The sequence below is a fragment of the Hylobates moloch genome, unplaced genomic scaffold (assembly GCF_009828535.3).
Source record: "Hylobates moloch isolate HMO894 unplaced genomic scaffold, HMol_V3 SCAFFOLD_14, whole genome shotgun sequence".
Lineage (NCBI taxonomy): Eukaryota > Metazoa > Chordata > Mammalia > Primates > Hylobatidae > Hylobates > Hylobates moloch.
The window spans coordinates 62,534,422-62,554,170 of NW_026652289.1; the positions used below are offsets into that span (position 1 = coordinate 62,534,422).

At 50.9% G+C, this 19,749-nt stretch overlaps 1 protein-coding gene across 8 annotated transcripts in view; it reads left to right on the forward strand.

Moving 5' to 3' along the window:
* Window positions 1-2,878: 2,878 nt before the first annotated feature.
* MEGF11 (multiple EGF like domains 11) overlaps window positions 2,879-19,749 on the forward strand; it is a 373,960-nt gene continuing 357,089 nt past the window's right edge. For 7 of the 8 annotated variants that reach the window (XR_009209605.1, XR_009209606.1, XM_058427321.1 and 4 more), the window contains exon 1: window positions 2,899-2,927. The gene's annotated coding sequence lies outside the window, so the exon portion shown is untranslated. Of the gene's footprint in view, window positions 2,928-19,749 lie in introns of all 8 variants that reach the window. The other variant, XM_032175096.2, reaches the window with a different exon arrangement.

The window sequence follows — 19,749 nt, forward strand, 5'->3', positions numbered from 1 at the left end:
GATAGCAGGGTTTATAGCACAGAATAGTGGATTTTTATCTCAAATACGCCCTTCAATGAGTAGCCTTGCTTTAGATGGCTTAGCTTCCAAAATGAACTTGTTGCAGCTAGTTGAAGGTGGATATGGCAGTGGGCTGTGCAGAGTGGCACCTCCTGTAAGTAGGCACTCAGAGACTGACAAATGAATGATGGACCATGGGCTCTAACATGACCCCCAGCCAACCTCAGAGATGCTTGCTAAAAGTGTTTCTGGCTCTGTTGGGACATGTGTCCTTGGAGCCTTGCCATCTGGGTAGGGAAGGTGCAGCTCTATAGATTGGTATGGCTTTTTAGAGTGTAGCAGAAAACCAGGCAATCCCCAGCCTGGCGTGGAGGGGGCCAGCAATCCTCAGACACGCAATTCAAGCCTGGCAGGTGTGAGTGTATAAGAGGAGGGAGCGGGAGTTGCTTCCTATTTATTGGTCATCAAGATGAGATGAGATGGGAAGACCTGTCCACCTTCCCAAACCTATCAGAACTGAAGTCTGAGACTTATAAGTGGATGGCTACCACATAGAGGGAGGGTTGTGGGGCATGGTGGGGATCACAACTCACAATGAAAATGGGAATGTGAAGATGAAGGAAAGATATGCCAAACCCTGCCCTGTGCAGTATTAATTGCTCACAGTAGTCAAGTGCTACTCTGTGTCAGGAACTGTGCTTCGGTGCATTATGTGGTTTAATCCTCACACAGCTCACAGTACTATCATCATTCCCATTTTACTGATAGGGAAACAGGTTAAGTGACTGCCCAGTGTCACAGTAAGTGGTGGAGCAGGCATACAAATTTGGCATCTATGATACCCACAAACTATAGCACCTCAGAGCTGAAGAAAATCTTAGAGAACATTGAATTCAGCCTCTTCATAGTCAGGTGGGGAAATAATGCCAGCATGGGGGCGGCCATGGACCAAGGCCAGACAGCTGGTGAACAGCAGCCCTCAGATTTGTCTGCAGTCGGGACTAGGGTGAGGCAGGGAGGCTCTGAGGGGAGAATTTAAGGAGGCGCTCACCCTCAGTTGCAGACTCTGAGGGTGAGCACTCCACGTGCCCCACCCGAGTCTCAGCCTTAAGCAGATGCTTCTTCTGGTTTTGTGGTGTGAACCACAGAGGCCCAGGCCGGGCTTTATTGACTTGATTTGATATCCCAGAGCGAGGAATGAATAGAATATTTGTGCAGAGTTTTGCCAGCACCCTAAAGTAGATTTTTACCCAGGGGCTGAGCAGAGGTTCTGCTTCTGGTTGTACTTCTGGTTCTGCTTCTTGTTGTGTACCACAGAAATTTCTGGCCCCAGAAATTAGGGGTGGAACTAGGAGAATCCTGATGGTGTCGGGCTGCAGCGTGGACTCCATAGGAACGCAGACCCCACGTCTCTCCTCCGGACTCCACTGGGCTGAAATGAGGAAGTGCCAGGAAAAGCTTCTAGGGGAGGGACTTGCTCCATCAGACCCAGAATGGCCGGGGTGGGCTAGGTGCTCAGACACACGGACAGACACACAGCTCCCAGTCTCAGGCATTAGGCCTACTTTATTCGCAAAAATTCATCTCCCCAGGTGTGTATAACCACCTTTCCAACCCTGGGCCTTTCCACTCCAGTTTTAGTTCAAGGACAAAAGAAGGCAAACCCCACGAGCAAAGTACCCTGCCGCCACTCCCATCCCGTGTAAGCAGGAGTCAGCCCACATTTCCTGGAAAGGGGTAGGAGGTGGAGGAAAGGGGGGTCCCTGTACCACTCTTAAGAGCCAGGTCTTTACCCCCATCTGGCTTGGCCTCACTAGGAGTGTCGTGTGGCAGCCAGACGGCCCCAGGTGCTGTAGCAGAGGAGGAAGGCTTCCTCCCTATGGCCCCCGGGACTTGGGCGCAGAGGCAGGCAAAGGGACCGGAATGAGCTGACCGGCCTCAGGCGCCCTCGCACTTCCCGCATCAGCGCAGGAGCTCAGTCCCAGGCTGCGAGGAGCGGTGGGGGTCTCGACCTTGCCAGGAGTAGACCTTGGCAAGGCAAGTTCATTGCCCTCTTCTCTTTGGGTCTTAGTTTCCTCATCTCACCAGGCACGGCTCAGCCCGACTTGGGTCTTAACATTTTGAGTTCTTTGCTTTTCTTGCCGTTTTCCCGGCCAAGACGTTTCTCGAGCTCATGTCTTGAGTCCCTGTCTCCGGCCCTGCCCCTCCCTCTCGGCCCTCCGCCTGTTAGGAGCACGGCCTGGGGGTGCCCCTAGCTCCCTTTAAACCCCAGACTCCCACTCCCATCCCCGGGATCTCCCATCGAGAGCATAGAGGGGGAGGCGCGCAGGCCGCTCCACTCCCCCAGGAGGGAAAGGGGGAGTAGGGAAGAGAAAGGGGAGTAGACGCGCGAGAAGGTTAGCAGGAGGAGAAAATAGAAAATAGAGAAAAGAGGGAGCAAGAGAAATGAGCAAAAGAACGAAAGTGGAGAGGAGGGAGGTGAGATGCTGGAAAGGGATGAATGGGAGAAAAAGGAGAATCCAAAGGCAAGCTGAAGAGAGAGACTGAAGATAGGAAAAAGAACGAACGAGCGCGCGCGAAACAGCAGGATCTGAAAGGACCAAAGAGAGAGACAGAGGAAGAAAATGAGGGGGGGTGTGCGGGAGATCGGAGGGAGGGAGCTGCGAGCCGGGAGGAGGGAGGCTGGGAGCGAAGCAGAGGGAGGGGCCAAGGGACGAAGCGGGTGGGGGCTGGCTCCGCAGCAGCCGCCGCGGCTCCAGCCGCCCGCTCGCTCGCTCGCTCAGTCGCTCCCGGTGCCCGCTGCCCGCCGCCCGGCTCCCGGCTGCTCGCGGCCCCACGCTCCTGCCTGGCGCTCTAGCCAGGCTCGGGCTCCGGAGGACGGGACCGCGCGACTGGCCGGCCGAGCCCTGGGCCGGCCGCGGGAGCAGGTAGGTGTCTGGGTGGGGACCGCGAGGACGCCGAGTCTCGGACGCCGGGGGCACCAGGGGACGCGGGGGTGGGGGTTCCGGCCCTGGGGAGGGGACTTTGCAGCCCCGCGACTAACTTTCCACCAGCTCCGCGGACCCCCGGCCGCCCTGCCCGGGTCCGGGCTGCCGAAGCCGAGTTTGGCGCCGGGAGGAGGTGGATGCCGGGGCTTGCAGGAGCGCCAGGGGGTCCGGCAGAATGTGGGGCGCCTCAGTGTGGGCAGGCGCAGCCCTCCGGCCGCAGTCGGGATGCAGCGTCCGCGGCGCCTCCACGTGCGGGGGAAGACCTGAGAGCAGCGGCGCGGCGCTGGTGTCCCGGGGAGGGCGCCCGTCCGCCCCCTTGAGTCTGGGGACTCCGCTCTCAAGCCGCCCCGGGTGCGCGGGCTGCACTCACTGCACCGGCGCCTTCCCCGTCGGGGTCGGGAAGCAGAGCTTGCGGGGACGCAGCAGGTTTTCGGCGGCGGCCGGCGATGCGCCTCGCGGCCGCCAAGCCCCAGCAAGTGCTACGCACGCTTTTGCTTTTGGGAGAAGCGAGGCGGAACGTGTATCCCCATATTTCTTTCCCATCCCGTCGCCGTTACTCTATTCCGGGAAGTCCAGGACCTGGACGGCCTTGGTTGGCTCCCAGGACGGTCCTCCTGCCCTAGACTGCGACCCTGGCTCCCAAAGTTAAAGGAGAAGCAAGTCACTCTCTGCGCGCGCCTGGAGCGTGGTCCCGAAGTTCCCAACTTCTCGCCCAGCCGTGGGCGGTAGTGTTGGAGGTGGGGAAATGGGTGGTGGTTGTGGCTCCTTGGAGCTGCCGAGCGCAGCCGCCTTCCTCCTGGACTTGGTTTATTTTCCTAATCTGTTAGAAAAAATACCACTTAAAAATAGGCAGAATCGTTCCTCGAGGGCGTCAAGGTCCGTGAGTGGGATGCAGCCGTCACCTGTCCTGAGCCCGGGAGCGCCAAGCCTCGGCGTGGCGGTCCCCGGAGCCCCTGAGCCCCTGAGCCCGGGCGGCTTCTTCCGGATCTGGACTCGCGGGCTCCATCCCGCGGCAGCCGCGTCTCGGGATCCGTGCCCCGCAGCCCGCGCTGCGAGGCCAGCGTGACTGTCTCCCGGGTGGTCATGTTCTCCGGAAAAATATTTCGAAGTGGCTCCGCTTCAGGATCGCCCACTCTCCATCCCGCCAAGAGCCGAGAGAACAGGGCCTGCGGCGGGTTGGAGGAGGCCTTTGGGATGGTTTGGGGTCCTGGCCATCTCGGCTCCCTCCTCGGGCTGGGGTCCTCGCGCCCCCGCACCAGCGCCACTCCGGCGCTCTGCCGGGGAAACAAGGGTTAAAGCCCGGGCCGGTGGGGGGGCGGGGGCGGCGCGCCGCGGCCTGCTGGGGCAATCGGACCCTGCCGGGGGCTCCGTCCCACTCGTTCCCGGAGTCGGAGGGGCCGGATTCGCCGACCTCTGCGGCTTCTCGGAGCCAGCGGAGCCCCGGCCCAGCAGCCCTCTTTGTTGGAGTGCTGTCGGGAGATTCTCTTGAGAGGTTTAGGGAGTTTAGTGGTACCAAAAGCTCAAGGCTTTCCGGAGTGGGTCCCTCTGCCGTCACTCCCTGCAGACTGGGCGGGGTGACCCGAGGGCGTTGAGCAGACGTTGAGCATCCTCTGCTCCTCTGGCGGATTTTCCTGGTGCACACCATGCACCAGCTCTCACCGTTGCTCATATTTTGTTTAAGCCGCTAGAAATTCGAGGTCTAGGACTGCAGTCTCGCCACTTCCTCCCACTCACAGATCAGCAAACTGAGGTCCAGAGAAGTGAAAGGTCTTGCTTAGAGCTGCTATATGGGAGGAAGAGTAGATAAACCAAGTCTCCTGAATTCTGGGTCAGGGCCTTTTCTAGTATACCACACTAACTTTACTGCTTTCTTCGCACAGAACAAGTGTTCCCAGTCAGGCCACTGCACATCCTTGACAGACTCGAGGGCTGGGGGTGTGTGAGGTTAGAGGCAGAGGTTAGTGGATTTTCGGGTTAGGTGCTGTGCTGGGAGCATCTCCCAGGATAAATCACTTATGTGACAGTTTGTTGCATACCTGTTCTGTCCCTGCACCGAGCTCTGGGGGTAAATGGAGCCCACACACAGGGCTCAGCCCCATCAGGTGCAACCCATAGGGAAAGAGGAGCCATTGTTTTGTAGGAAGTGAGTGCATGTAGGCATTCTCAGGTGAAATCACTTCCGGAGGGGCTGGATTAGGGATAGTCTCTGAAGAAGGCAAGATTAGGAGCTGATCCTCGGGTAGGTTTCCAGCTGGGGAAGGAGGGTGGTCAGGATACAGGGTTTGAGTCCTAAGAAGGAGGCAGGAAAGCTGGTTAAGCGGCTGGTCAAAGCACAGCACTGTCAGGGTCAATGAGCATTGGGCCTTTGTGTGAGAATCACTAGAGAAGCTAGAAGAGCCAGTTGCTCAGAGCTCAAGCTCAGAACCTGGCCCCAGGGGTCTTCTAGGCCTAGACTTAGGGTGAGCAATTGGCTGGCAAGTCAGTTCCCCATGAGCCAAGTGTGGTGGGGTCAGATGGGCAATATTCTGGCGTTTGCTCCTTTTCTCCTTTCTCATCATTCCCAGGGGTTTCAATCATTCTCATTCTTTTGCCCCTTCTCTCTCTTTTTTCATTCTTTTTTTTTTTGAGATGGAGTCTCACTTTCTCACCCAGGCTGGAGTGCAGTGGCATGATCTTGGCTTATGGCAACCTCTGCCTTCTGGGTTCAAGTGATTCTCCTGCCTCAGCCTCCCAAGTAGCTGGGACTACAGATGTGGGCCACCATGCCAGGCTAATTTTTGTATTTTTAGTAGAGATGGGGATTTGCCATGTTGGCCAGGCTGGTCTCAAACTCCTGACCTCAAGCGATTTCCCTGCCTCAGCCTCCCAAAGTGCTGGGATTACAGACTGAGCCACCGCACCCAGCCCTTTTGCCTCTTCCCAACCATAACTTCTAGCTACTTCAGTGTTCCAAACTTCTGAAAGGCAGGAACACGTAGTCAGCAAAAAGTTCTTGAGCTCCTTCTTTGTGCCAGGCACTGGACTAGGCCCTTGGGATACAGTGATGAATCAGACAGGAAGAGTCCCATACCTTGTGATGCTGACATTCTAGGCTCTGTCCTCCATAGGCTTAAAGTCTAGTCGTAGAACAGAGGCAAATACACAACGATGTCTGAAGAAGTCCTGAAATGGGACAATATAATAGAGAATTCTGAACCTCCCCTGTAGTGGTTCAAGGCTCCAAGGTGAAAGGTTTGAAGCTGTTGGCTGTGAGATTTGGAGATTCTGTGGGCTTCCGTGACCCCAGCTCCTGGTTGCCAGGGGTAACCCAAAGGCAGCTGCAGTGGTGACCTTAGATGCAGCATTGGAGAACTGCTGTGCAGAGCTTCTGCCAGGAAGGGAGCTGATGAGTGTTGGCAACTATGATCTTGCTAGGTATCCACAGAGACTGGTGCCAGGTAACCATGTCCCTCTTAAATTCCAGCGTCCACAGCTGTTTGGTGTGCTCTGGAGCCCCATTGTACAGATGAGTAAATGGAGCCCTGAATCTGTAGATTGGGACAGCTGTGCAGTAAGAGGGGCCCAGCCCGTATAGAATGCAGGTGTTCCCTGATATGGGATTCAATTTAAAATGCTGCTCTTTTCTTCCTAGTAAAGCATTTCTTCCTTGCAGACTAGTGATTCTCAGATTTCAGTGTGGAGGGCTTGTGAAAACACAGGTTACTGGGCCGCACTCCCAAGTTTCTGATTCAGTGGGTCTGGAGTAGGTCTAGTAATTTGCATTTCTAAATAAGAGTTCCTTGGTGATGCTGATTCTCTAGTACTGGAGACCACACTTTGAGAACCAGTGTGGTAGAACAAGGGAAAATGAATGATTTTTTGAGGTTATAAGATGGGGAAGCCTGGAATGAAGTCTGTGATTTAGCTCTAGGAACTCATAGGACTTGCTATGTACCTCCCTTCCCCCTCCCCCTCCAGGAGGCCATAGAATTAAAAGAATATTTTATCTTCATCAGCACACACACAGAGAGAATATATTGCAATATAATTAGGGAATAAATAGGTGTCGTGTATTGGATGTAGACTCCATGCCCAGTGGCTCTGTGGGGTTTTTTTTATAGCAGTGTTATAATTGAAAAGGTGTCATCCACTCCAAGAGCCCCTCATGAAACTTTCATGGCCTGGGTGGTCATTGTCCAAAAAAACATATCTTCTTCATTAAGAGACTGAAAGAGAGATTGCTTCTCCTGCTAATGGGACTGTGTTTCATTTGACAGTAACTATGCAGTGTGTTCTTAAGGAATTGGGAGTGGGGGGAAACAACTGAACAGCCAGTGTGAACAGAGAGGGGCTGAAGGAAGTCTACACCACAGGTTCACAGGTCTGTTTGTTGAGCATCTCAAAATGTTTTGAAACTCTGTCTATCTGTCTTCCTGTATTTCTGATATGAAGCTGTATCTCAGCAGGAAGAGGAGAGTTTGTGTTTCAACTTAGCTGGCCAGGTAAATGTAACAGCACACTTTATCCCCATTGTGTTAATTAGTCCCAAAAGAAAAGAACCATAAAAGAGTTGTTCTCCTAAACGCCAGCATTTTTCATCTGGATTCTATTTATCGATTATTTTATAGTTGAGAGGGAGCAAAAATCCATGTTTTTATAGCAAATAAAGCTGGCTGCAGTAATGATGCAAGCTCAACATGTCTGTTCTGGAGCAGGAAGTTGAAATTCAGCCTGACTCTCAAACATATGGGTGAGATCTAATTGAAAAAGACATTTCAAAGAACAAATATTTAGGAATGAGGAGTTTCGCTGATGGTCTCTCTGGGCCAGGTGTGAGTACCTTGCTTTTAGTTTGATCCTCAGAGGTGGGAAGAGACCATGGAGAAGGACCTGGTCAGTAATGTTGAGACCACAGTCAAAATGGGAGGCTGAAACTTAAAGATAATCAGTGAGGCTTAGTAAAGGGAAGAAAGATGCCTTCAGGGAATATATCCCCTGTACCTGATGAGCAAGGGGAAGATCAATTAATCAAATATAGATTGAATACTTATTGAATGTCCAACCTTGGGATAGGCACAATGAGGGCAGGGGCCAGGACTTTACTAGTTATATATCTTTTATAATGGTTAGCTCAGGTATCCATTGTGACAAAAGCCCTTGATTGGAGTGGGAATGAAGGCTGCAAGTGACAGAGAAGCTGAATTCAACTGGCTGAAACAATAAGGAATTTAGTATCTCCCATAACGAGAGGTCTGGGCTATGTCTGCCCTATAGTTGGTTCTTTCAGTGGTTCAACAGCATTATCAAAGATCCGGATGCTTTTCATCTTTCCTGTTCCCAGGATCACAAGATGGTGGCAATAGTTCCAGGTGTTATATCCTCACAATCACGAGCAGAGGCAGAAAATGCAGGAAGTCGTCTTACCCAGAAGCCCCTCAGCAGACTTTCCCTTTTGTCTTATTGGCCAGAATTGTGAATCATGTGTCATGCCTAAGCCAACCACAGGCAAGAGAAGGAAATCATTGTAATTGACCTAGAACAATCTTTTTTTTTTTTTTTTTTTTGAGACGGAATTTCGCTTTTGTTGCCCAGGCTGGTGCCATCTCGCCTCAGCCTCCCGAGTAGCTGGATTACAGGCATGTACCACCATGCCTGGCTAATTTTGTATTTTTAGTAGAGATGGGGTTTCTCCATGTTGGTCAGGCTGGTCTCAAACTCCCAACCTCAGGTGATCTGCCAGCCTCGGCCTCCCAAAGTGCTGGGATTACAGGCGTGAGCCACTGCTCCCGGTTGAACAATCTTTTTTTTAAAGGGCTCTCCTTCTGTTGCCCAGCCTGGAGTGCAGTGCTGCTATCATCGCTCACTGCAGCCTCAAACTCCTGGGCTCAAGTGATCCTCCTGTTTTAGCCTTCTGAGTAGATGGGACCACAGATGCATACCACAGCACCTGGCTTGGCCTAGAACAACCTTGATTTGTGTTTTGGGCCTCAGAGAGGATAAAAATTAGGATTCTTTTGGAAGGGTGAAAGGAGTAACTAACAGTGGCTGCCATAGAGCTCAAGACATGGGTTTGAATGATCTTTTTACTCGTTTTAAGCCCTGTTTTTCACCTCTTGTGCCTCAGTTTACTGAATCTAGGTTGGGGATCTATTGGGAATCTGAATTAGCACCACAATTATACTTGATTAGTACAAGAGAGTAGAAGATTATTTGTAAATTGATCTCTGAATCAAAGAATTTATAATCATCTAATGCAGGGGACATGTGAGGACTAGACCATCAAGAATATCAAATGGAGAACAGAACTAGAGAATAAATAATCATGACTTGCAGACCCACCATTATAGGAGGAGCATAACATCAATGGGAGCCACAGTAGCTAGGGAAGGCTTCCTGGAGGAGGTGGTTCATGGCTCATACTGAAACTCTAGCACTTAAGTATGGATAGGTTATAAAATCTTTCTGCCCAACTTGCTTTCTCTTGCCTTTTTTTTTTTTCTCAGTGGTAAAATGGGACCATTTGGTCAAGATAAAAACCTTATCTCTACAATCACAGTGGCTTTGATAGTCAGTCCAAATACAGTCAGTACTGACCAGCATGATTTTGGGAGGGAGGCCACAGTGACTCCCTCGCCAGCCCTGGATTCCTGGTTTCCAGTCCTGGATGATGCATCAATCTCCATGTCTCAAGCCACGTTTCAACTCTTGATTAGATATTATTATTATTATTATTATTATTATTAGTTTTGAGATAGAATCATACTCCTGTTGCCCAGGCTGGAGTGCAGTGGTGCAATCTTAGCTCACTGCAGCCTTGACCTCCCTAGGTCAAATGATTCTCCCACCTAAGCTTCCCAAGTGGCTGGGACTACAGGTGTTGCCACCACGCCCAGCTAATTAAAAAAAAATTTTTTTTTTGTGGAGATGGGGTTTTGCCATATTGCCCAGGCTGGTGTCCTGAACTCCTGGGCTCAAGCAATCCACCCACCTCAGCCTCCCACAGTGCTGAGATTACAGGCGTGAGCCACTGCGCTGGGCAGATATTATTATTATTAAAAGCAGTATTTGGATGCCTGGCTGCCATCATGAAACCTATATGCCTAAACTGAAATCTCAGGTTTTCTCACCTCTCAAGTCATCTCCCCTTCTGGATTCTTCACTTTTGTTGCTGGCAAAACCACCTTCCCAGATGTTTGGGCTCAAAGGCTGAGCATGTGCCCCTGCCCCCATTCCATACACTCCGCTTGCAATACTCAAGCATCGACTTGCTTTTTTTAAAAAAAATAATTATTTTTGAGATGGAGGCTTGCTCTTGCCACTCAGGCTGGAGAGCAATGGTGCGATCTCTGCTCATTGCAACCTCTGCCTCTCGGGTTCAAGCAATTCTTGTGCCTCAGCCTTCTGAGTAGCTGGGATTACAGGCGTGCGCCACCATGCCTGGCTCATTTTTGTATTTTTAGTAGAGACAGGGTCTCACTGCGTTGGCCTGGTCTTGAACTTCTGACTTCAGGTGATCCACCCACCTTGGCCTCCCAAAGTGCTGGGATTACAGGCGTGAGCCACTGTGCCCGGCTGCCTTTTGTTTTTAGTATGTTTCTTGGATATGTTCTCTCCCTTCTGACATGAGAAATCCTCTTTGCTCAGGTCCTCTCTATCTCATGCTGGGTGATGGCACTGCCTCCTACTCTGCCATCCTCAGAGCATAGTGCATAGGTGTATGTGGGGACGTGTGTCTTTGGGAGTAGTCTATGGGGGCTCTGTAAATGGGATAGTTTTTATAAATTCTACTGAGGGGTAGAGTCTCTGCAATGAGTCCAGAATCCATGGCTGCAAATCCCATATGTTGCTCTGGGAGCCATTTTTCCAGCCTCTCATCTCTTTCCCCTTCATATCATATTGAAGCATTAGTTTTGGTTTGTTTTTGGAGACAGGGTCACACTGTTGCCCAGGCTGGTGTGCAGTAGTGCGATCATAGCTCACTTCGGTCTTGAACACCTGGGCTCAAGCTATCTTCCTGCCTCAGCCTCCAGGGTAGCTGAGACCACAAGTGTATGCCACCATGCCTGGCTAATTTTTTTTTTTTTTTTTGTAGAGATGGGTCTTGCTATATTACCCAGGCAGGTCTCAAACTCCTGGCTTCAAGCAATCCTCCCACCTTGCCCTCCCAAAGTGCTGGGATTACAGGAGTGAGCCACTGTGCCCGGCCTAAAACATTGTTTTAATCAACTCATTACTTTACATTTTTTTCCATAGCACTTACCAGATGAAGCCCAGATTCCTCAAATAGACAGTTGAATGTCTCGACAATCTGCCCGCATCCTGCCTCCCCAGTCCCTACCTGCTCACTGCAGGGACTCACCATTATGGCTGACTCAGCTTCAAGTTCTGTCTTTCCCTGTGTTTAATCCAAATCACCCTTTCCTTTAAGACCAGTGTTAGTCCTGCATCCTCAGGTGACCACCCCTCACTACTGGAGCCCACAGTGATATCCAAGCATTGATCTTTCCTTCCCGTGAACTTCTGTAGCAGTTATTGCCTACACCACAAATTTGGTACGTAATATACTGCTGTTGTCATTGATAACATTTTATTGGTATGTTTATTGTCTTCCCAGTTAGATATAAGACCCCTGGGACCCAAGGTGGTAGGGGTGGGTGTATCTGTCTTTATACCCAGGGTCGTGGCCAGCAAGCACATAGCACTTCAGTATTTATTGGATTAATAAATCATAGGAATAGATTATTTACCTGAGAAATCAGTTAATCTTCACCCTTTTTTCTTAACCTCAATTGGGGGAAGGGACTAAATTTAATGAATTCCTGCTCTGTGCTGGGTACTACTTTAGGTGATTTTTGGGAAAGATTTTAACTGAGCCTTGTAACCACCCTGTGAAGTCGGGATTCTTGGTGTTATCCTGCAGATGAGGAACGCGTGGCTCTGGGAGAGTTGGGTGGCTTCCTATGCTCACTCAGCCAGCAGGAGAGGAGCGAGGGGCAGGGTCATCTTCTTTCCTCTATGTTTTCTATTGCATACATCTTCCTGAAGTTCTCCCGACCTGTGGGTGCCTGTTCTCCCAGTCTCTTTTTCCTTGTGTCCCACTGTGCCCACTGCTTTGCTGCATCCCCAGGACTTTGGAATAATTCAGGAACCTCTAGATTCTAGCAGTGGACTCTGAGCTTTCTGGTGGAACAGGTAAGATGTGTTACTTGGTGCAGAAAAGAGGGGTACAGCCAGTAACGAGCAGGAGAGGACTTACTAATGGGCCTCAGGTCTCCAGAAGGCCTTGGATGACAGTGGGCAGGACATAGAGCCTTCTTTGGGGGTGTCTGGGAGGAGTGGGTGATGTTTACTGCGGGAGAGATGAGGTGTGAGACCACAGTAAGGACCACCATTGTTAGGGCCTCGCGGTTGAGCAGACACTTCTCAGGTGCGTGTATTTTCTAGACTGCGTCTCACAACAACTTTGTAGATCAGGTTATTGTCCTCAGAACAGGGTGTTAAAGAGTTCAAGTGGCTTGGCCCAAGTCACACCCCGACTTGATGCCTGCCTCCCGATGGTTAGTAACCTCGAGTGACAACAACAGGCTTGGTTTTCCAGAGGCCACGTGGACCACGTGAGGCGGCCATGCTTCCTGAGGTAGGGGCTTCATGGTGTGACCTTGGAAGGACTGTTCTGAAATTGATTCTGCAGGTCAAGGTAGAGGTGACTTACCCCTGTGTATCTAGGGCCTATCTTTCCTCAGGGCAAAAATTATTTAAAACCCACTCCTGCCCTTGGAACCTGTCCTTCCCCTGCCTGACCTGCCTGGTTTATCATCCAAGCTTAAAATAAATACAATAAATAAAAACACCCCAAACCTCTTTCTCCTCCTGCAGAGGATGAGCAACAATCTACATATGCAAATAAATGGCATGCCAGTTTCCATGAATATTAATTTGGAAAGGGAGTCTGAGGCCCTAAAATACACTCAAAACCAACAATTTGGCATCTCACAACTCTTCCAGCTCACTTCCAGTGATCATGGCCTTGTTATATTTTAAGATTGCCCCTGCTCCCAGCTTGCCTCCCTTCTGCACCCCTGGAAGTTCCAGTTACCAAATGGATGGAGAGTGTCTCGGTTGGCAGGACGGAGGTCCAGGGATGATGGGTGAGTCCTCACCCTGGGGCTGGGCTGACCTTGTCCTGCCTCCCTGGCCAGGGCCCAGGCCTTAGCCCCTATCTGATCCCAGCATTAGCAGGGAGTCCTCAACGCCAGGGGACATTTCTGGGAAACACCATAGGCAACTGTCAACCTGGGACCCTTGTACAGTCAGGGAGCATGCAGGTTGGGGCACGGCAGCAGCCTCAGGAATCAGCTTCTCCTGCCTCTCGGGGCAAATGGGGAAGCCGAGATCCGGAGGGTAGGTGCCTTGCCCAGAGTGCCACGGTGAGTTAATGGCAGGAAGTGAGAACACTTATTTATTCTTTGCTCTGAAAAGCACATTTCTTTTTGAGTGTGTGTGTGTATGTAGAAGGGGGTAGGCAGGGTATGCTTAAAGTTTGTATACTTTGGGGGAAAGAGTCATTCTTCTCTTATGATCATTCACCCAGAGACAAGTGGCAACAGAAAATTCAGGCTTGTGTCCCATTTCCATTGAAATAAATGATTTCCTTCCTCTCTCAGTAGATTTCCAAATTAGATTATACATAGGCCAGAATTAATGTGAGGTTGTCTTGCAGAGTACCCTCTGGCTGAAGGCATGATAGGGCAGGAGAGAGAAGGGCCGAAGTATCTCCAAGGAAGCCAGGTGGGAGAGGACCTTGAGGTGGAAGAGGAAGGAGTTGACGGTAACTTCTGTGTCCCACTTGTATGGGGAGGAGGGCAGAGGGGAATGGTGCAGCATTGTGGTATCATCAAGAGTTGGGTCTCTCGCTTGCCCTTTCCTACTGCTTATTGGATAGGCATGAGCATATCAGCTCATCTTTGGACCTCCTTTTCCTTGTCAGTAAATATTGGGGTAATACTGAGATAACCAATCACTTCTCCCTCCCTCCCTCCCTTCCCTCCCTCCCTCCCTCCCTATCTCCCTCCCTGCCTCTCTCTTTCTTTCTTTCTATCTGTCCTTTCTTCTTTTTTTTCTTCTTTTTCTTTCTTTCTTTTTTTTGTTTTAGACAGAGTCTCACTCTGTTGCTTAGGCTGGAGTGCAGTGGCACAATTACGGCTCACTGCAACCTCGACATCCCAGGCTCAAGCGATCCTTTGGCCTCAACCTCCCAAGTAGCTGGGAACACAGGTGTGCACTGGCATGCCAGGATAATTTTTTATTTTTTTTTGTAGAGATGGGGTCTCCCTCCATTGCCCAGGCTGGTCTCAAACTCCTGGGCTCAAGTGATCCTCCTGCTTTGGCCTCCCAAAGTGTTGAGATTATAGATGTGAGCCACTATGTCTGGCTTGCCCCTACTTGTTAGTGCTGCTTTGTGAAGACTAAATGAAGATTTAATGTTCTGTACCATGCCTCACACAAAGGCATTCAGGATATCTAAATTTCTTTCTTTTCCAGATAGATTCATTTGACTGGCTGCAGTTGTCAGCATGGCTATGTTTGTATTTGTGTTTGTGTTTCCACTTGTGTCTAGATTGGTGTGTTTCTCTGTGTTGTCTGTGTATGTGCTGCTGTTATCCATGTGTGTATTTCTGAGTGTGGTTGTGTAGATAGGGATGTGAGGACGTCTGTGTATGTCTTTGTGCTTGTGTCTTTGCGTGTTGGGTTGAGTAGTGTGGTTTGTGCCTGTGAGCAGCTGTGTCTCTGTGTGTCAGTGTTTCCATGACTGCATGAATGCTCTGTGTGTGTGTGTATTGCAGGGCTGGTATGCCCAGAGATCTCCAGGGGGTCGGGAAGCTTCACAGTACACAGGAGCCCTGGACCTGGGTCCCCTCTAAGGTCTCTATGGTGTCCTCCTCCCCACAAAAAAAGCCTCCTGCAGTTCCTGGAGCCCTTCCTAATTGCCCTCTGTCCGTTTTCCTCTGCCTCCCACTGGAGGCACATGGGGCCTAAGAATGCTTCCGCGGTGGAAGGGCCCCTGGTCCATTTGCATTCGTGTTTGCATATCATTTGCATTGTCTATACAGACTGTGCTTTCAGTTCTGCAGTTTTCAAGGTAAAATGTAGTTGCTCTTCTTGAAGGTCATTATATTAAGAATTTTTCTGCATGTTATTCTTTCTGGTGCAGACCAGTCTCCCAGAACCGGGAGGCTAGGGCAGGATAGAAGCCCCAGAAGCCTCTGCTGTTCCATCAGCCCTTCCTCCTGGTCCACTGCCCCTCCCTGGGCCTCCAGCGTGGGGGACACTGTGACAGTCTTCCATGCAGCGGGCCTGGTTCAGTGGGTAGAGACCCTGGGCCCTGGGAGGAGCAGCTGTGGGGGAGATTTTCTCACCCAGGGATAGTTGATTCGGCCCAGATCCCGAGAGTGCAGGGAATTATATGGTCCAACTTGTACCTATTGTCTGCTTGCCAAGTCCCCATGACTTACTCCTGTTAGGGAAGGACCACCGTGGATGTTTCAATGTCTCTATACCCATCCTTGGCTGGGGAGGGGCCGTGGGGCTGGGCTGGCCTTATAGGAAACAAAGGAGGCAAAGATGTCTTTTCCTTTCAAACATCTAATACATACTTAATAATATTTCTGATGCTACGGAAGACACAAATCCAACAAGCTTCCCCAGGAGGGCTGTACCCAAAAAGTATCTTCCTCATGGGTCACCACATGCAAGACATCTCCTCTTTCAATGTGGATTTGAGTCCTGGCTCTGCCATGCACTAGCTGCATGGTTTCTGACCAGCTACCCAACCTGTCTGAGCACCCTGCTTCTCATCTGTAAGAGGGGAGTGATAATAGTACTTAAGATTAATAATACATAGGGTTGTGAAACTCAAATGAACAAGGCAGGTAAAAGGCTTAGCTTAGTGCCGGGAACGTAGCAAAGACAAAGACTTGGTGAATGTCTGAATTGCCAGTCCCCATGGGTGTATTAGAAAACAGAGGTTCCAGGGTGTGGTCTTTATTGCTTCATATAAATTGTTCACTGGAAACACCTCAGACGCGTGACAGGCAACAGGCCTGAGTCCCTTCGTGGCCTTTCTGTAAGTCCAGCTCTAGGGGAACTTGGTTGCTTTTGCCTTCCCACGAGGGGAAGTGTTGCAAAGGCAGCTGGGGAAGCAGGCGCATCCTTGTCTGTGTCTCTGAAAATTCAGCCCCCACTCTCCGCTGGTTCCAGGGCTGGCAGGATCTCATCTTCTCAAAGTCAAGTCATTCATCTTCTCTCATGTGTCTTTCCTCTGAGCAAGGCTCTGCTGGACACCCAGGCCCATCCACAGCAGAGCAGATTTTAAGTTCCCCAGAAAACAGAGCTTGAGGGAAGTCTTAATGCTGGTGCTTTATTGGGGGTCTGGGGTGCAGCTCAGGGCAGGGAGAGGGAGAGGAAAAAGGAAAGTGAGGCAAGGAGGGAGGAAAAGCGAATGCCAGCCGCCATTTCGGGAGAAAAGAAAGCTGGTTGCTTAGTCATGAGGGATGGCTCCTGTTAGGCTGAGTGGAGCCACTGTGACTCAGAACAGTTTGTTGCAGGTACAAGGGATGGAGTTTATCTGCTAGATCTTTGGTATCTCATTGGTCCAAGTTTTCCCCATGGAGCATTGACTCCCTTGCACCTCCGGGTCATGTCACCTGACCCTGTTGGGAAGCCGCTGGAGAAGCCCAATTCCATGCCCTGTGTCATGGTGCCTCACCTGGGCCCAGAAGTGGTGAGAGCATCCAGTGCTCCACATGGCCAGTGGGTGGACCCTGGTATGGAAGTTGCTGTGGCTTCTGAGGAGGGTGCAGTGCAGGCTGTGCCAGAGCCCGGCCCTCACCCTGGGGGAGCCTGGGGCAGCCAGTGATGTTAGATGGGACCACTGGCAGTGGTGGCCTAGCTCTCCACCCAGAAAGTAGGTGATGGTCTGGGAGGCAGGTGGGGCCAAGCAAATCTGGGAAAGTGCATATGTAGGGTCTGATTCAGCCATCGTTAATGAATCAATTCCCGACTGGGGCCAGGTGCAAGGCCCTGCTGGACATAACCCTGACTGTACAGGTGAGGAAACTGAGGCACGGGTGTCTCCCCTAGATATCAGCATGTCTCACACCCTCCCCTCCTCCAGGTATAACTTAAAGGCCACCTTTTTACTGCAGACCTTCCCTAACACTCTTTTTACAACTGCAACCCCACCCCCACCCTTCACTGCCTCTTCACCTGTCGTGCTTTTCGCCACATCGCTTGTCACCTTCAAATAAACCATCTACTAACTTATTTGCTCTCCCACCCAGAGCAAATAAGCGTGCTGGAGTCTGGGCCTTCCCCTGCAGGCAGTGGGGAACCATCAGCGGTTCTTGAGCAGGTGAGAGACTGCTCAGTGTTCAGTAATGACAGAAGTTATTTGGAGAGGGTCCTTGCTCAGATCTACATGTCTTTGTCCACAAAGATTCAGATGGGGGTTGTTGCCAGAAGACCTGGCATTCCTAACTCAGTTCAGGGAACAGAAAAGGCTCCTAGCTCACCACTGCCTATGGAGTTTCATTCAGCAGTGAGGAGGCTGGGTCCCCCATGACAGCCGTAGAGGTCTTAATCAGAGAGGAGAATGTCCTTCCCGAGTGAGGTGAGATCATTCTGAACTGGGTCAGAGACCAGAGTGCCTGGGTTCGAACCCCAGCTCTGCCATTTAAAAGCAGGTGACCTTGGGCAAGTGACTCAACCTCTGCCCATTCAATGAATGTTTAGTGAGCACCTGCTGTGTGGCAGACTGTTCTTGCTGTTGGGCGTACAGCAGTGAACAATGCAAGACAAACAGACACAAATCCCTTCGCTTGTGGAGCTTCCATTCTCATGGAGGAAGCCGGACTCTAAGCAAATAAGTTAGTAGATGGTTTATTTGAAGGTGACAAGCGATGTGGTGAAAAGCAGGGCAGGTGAAGAGGCCAGTGATGGGTGGGGGTGGGGTTGCAGTTGTAAAAAGAGTGTTAGGGAAGGTCTGTAATAAAAAGGCGGCCTTTAAGTTATACCTGGAGGAGGGGAGGGTGTGAGACATGCTGATATCTAGGGGAGACACCCGTGCCTCAGTTTCCTCACCTGCACAGTCAGGGTTATGATAGAACCTATCTCAGGGGCTGCTGTGAGGGTTAAATGAGTTAATCCATGCGGTGGGTTTAAACCTGGCCCGGCACACAGTGAAACACTATTGTCACCACTGCTGAGGTAGGAGTCCATCTCTACTGCCTCCAGGCGGCGCTCCTGGGCTCTAGACTACAGGGATTTTGGTGGCCTTCATCTCCCCAAGAGTGAGTGTGGGGGGTCTCCTCCAACCTTCCCGATTTCCTCATTGAAAGGGGTACACAACCTGCAGTTTGAGAAGCAACACATGCATTTTCTTTTTATTCGAGCATCTGACTCCCGGAGGGAATCGCAGAAAAGCCTTTAGCAAACTCCAGGTTTAGGAAGCAGCTTCCAGCCTTTCTCTGGGGCATCTGTGGACTGGGGTGGGCAGGCGTTTCTGGCCTAGCTCAGCTCAAGGTGGGTTGGGGAGGGGGTTTCCCACCCAGAAAACTGGGCTCCTAGCAGTGGGGATGCAGGGCTGGCCCTATTCACACCCTCCTGGCTGGGTGGCAGCCCAGCTCTCATCAGCAGGCGCTGAGAGTCCCTCCAGCAATTCGAATACTATTATTTACTATTGCAGAGATTTTTGTGGCTGTGATTTACCGCCGCTGCGAAGCCCCAGGACCTGAATCCCAGTAGCCTCAGTATAGATATTGCATCTAATCAGTCCTCTATTACCATGCAAGTACATCCTATAGGATATTGCTGTCTTTTCCTTTCAAACACTTAATACATAATTAATGATATTAAAATACATCTAATGCCACAGAAGATACCAACCTCAAAAGCTTCCTATTATAATTTATTCCCACCTAGATAAAAGATTGATTTATTGGTTCACTTATCATTCAGGAGTGGTCTTCTCCCGGTCATCCATGGGAAGGGGTGGTGGAGGCAGGAAGTGCCTGCTGTGTGGCAGACTGCCCTCCAGACAGCATTGAGCCTGGCGGGAGATGGCCACGTGCCAGTGTCTTCAAGGATTACTCATTCAGTTCTCCCAAACTACTCCAGGAAGGAGGTCCTCTTGTTATCCCACTCTACAGATGGGGAAACAGAGGCCAGAGAGGCAGCCCCACTTGCCCAAAGCCATAATCTTAGGCTTCTCCACAGGACGGTGGACCTGGAAGGTGGCCTTGGCATTTCTTACTGCTTAAAACGGCAGCCATAGTCACTACTCTGCAGGAATATTTGAGAATTAGAGATAACAGCAGATGTTAGGCACTAAAACATGCTGCTAACGTCCTTACTTGGAGGTGAAATGGTGAGACCATCAATTTTAAGGGTATTGTTTTGGCAGCTAGGTGGTCTTTTGTTGCGGGGAGTGAGTTGGAAGGAGACAGGGTGTGGGACCCCACTGTCATCAGGCACACACCTTCTCTGGCAGATAAGACACCATGAGAAGAAACCACAATCCAGGGTCCATCTGAGAGTTTCTTCATCCAGGCTTCACCCAGGCCCTCCTGTGAATCACGAGAGCGCTGGACTTGGGAATGAAGATAACGTGGTCCCTGGATGAGGCACTGTGTCTGGTGGAAATGGACAGACACAGTAACTAGTGTGACAAGGTGTGATGGGTGTCAGCATGCAGGCACCAGGATTCCAACAGCCAGGGGTGCCTGGA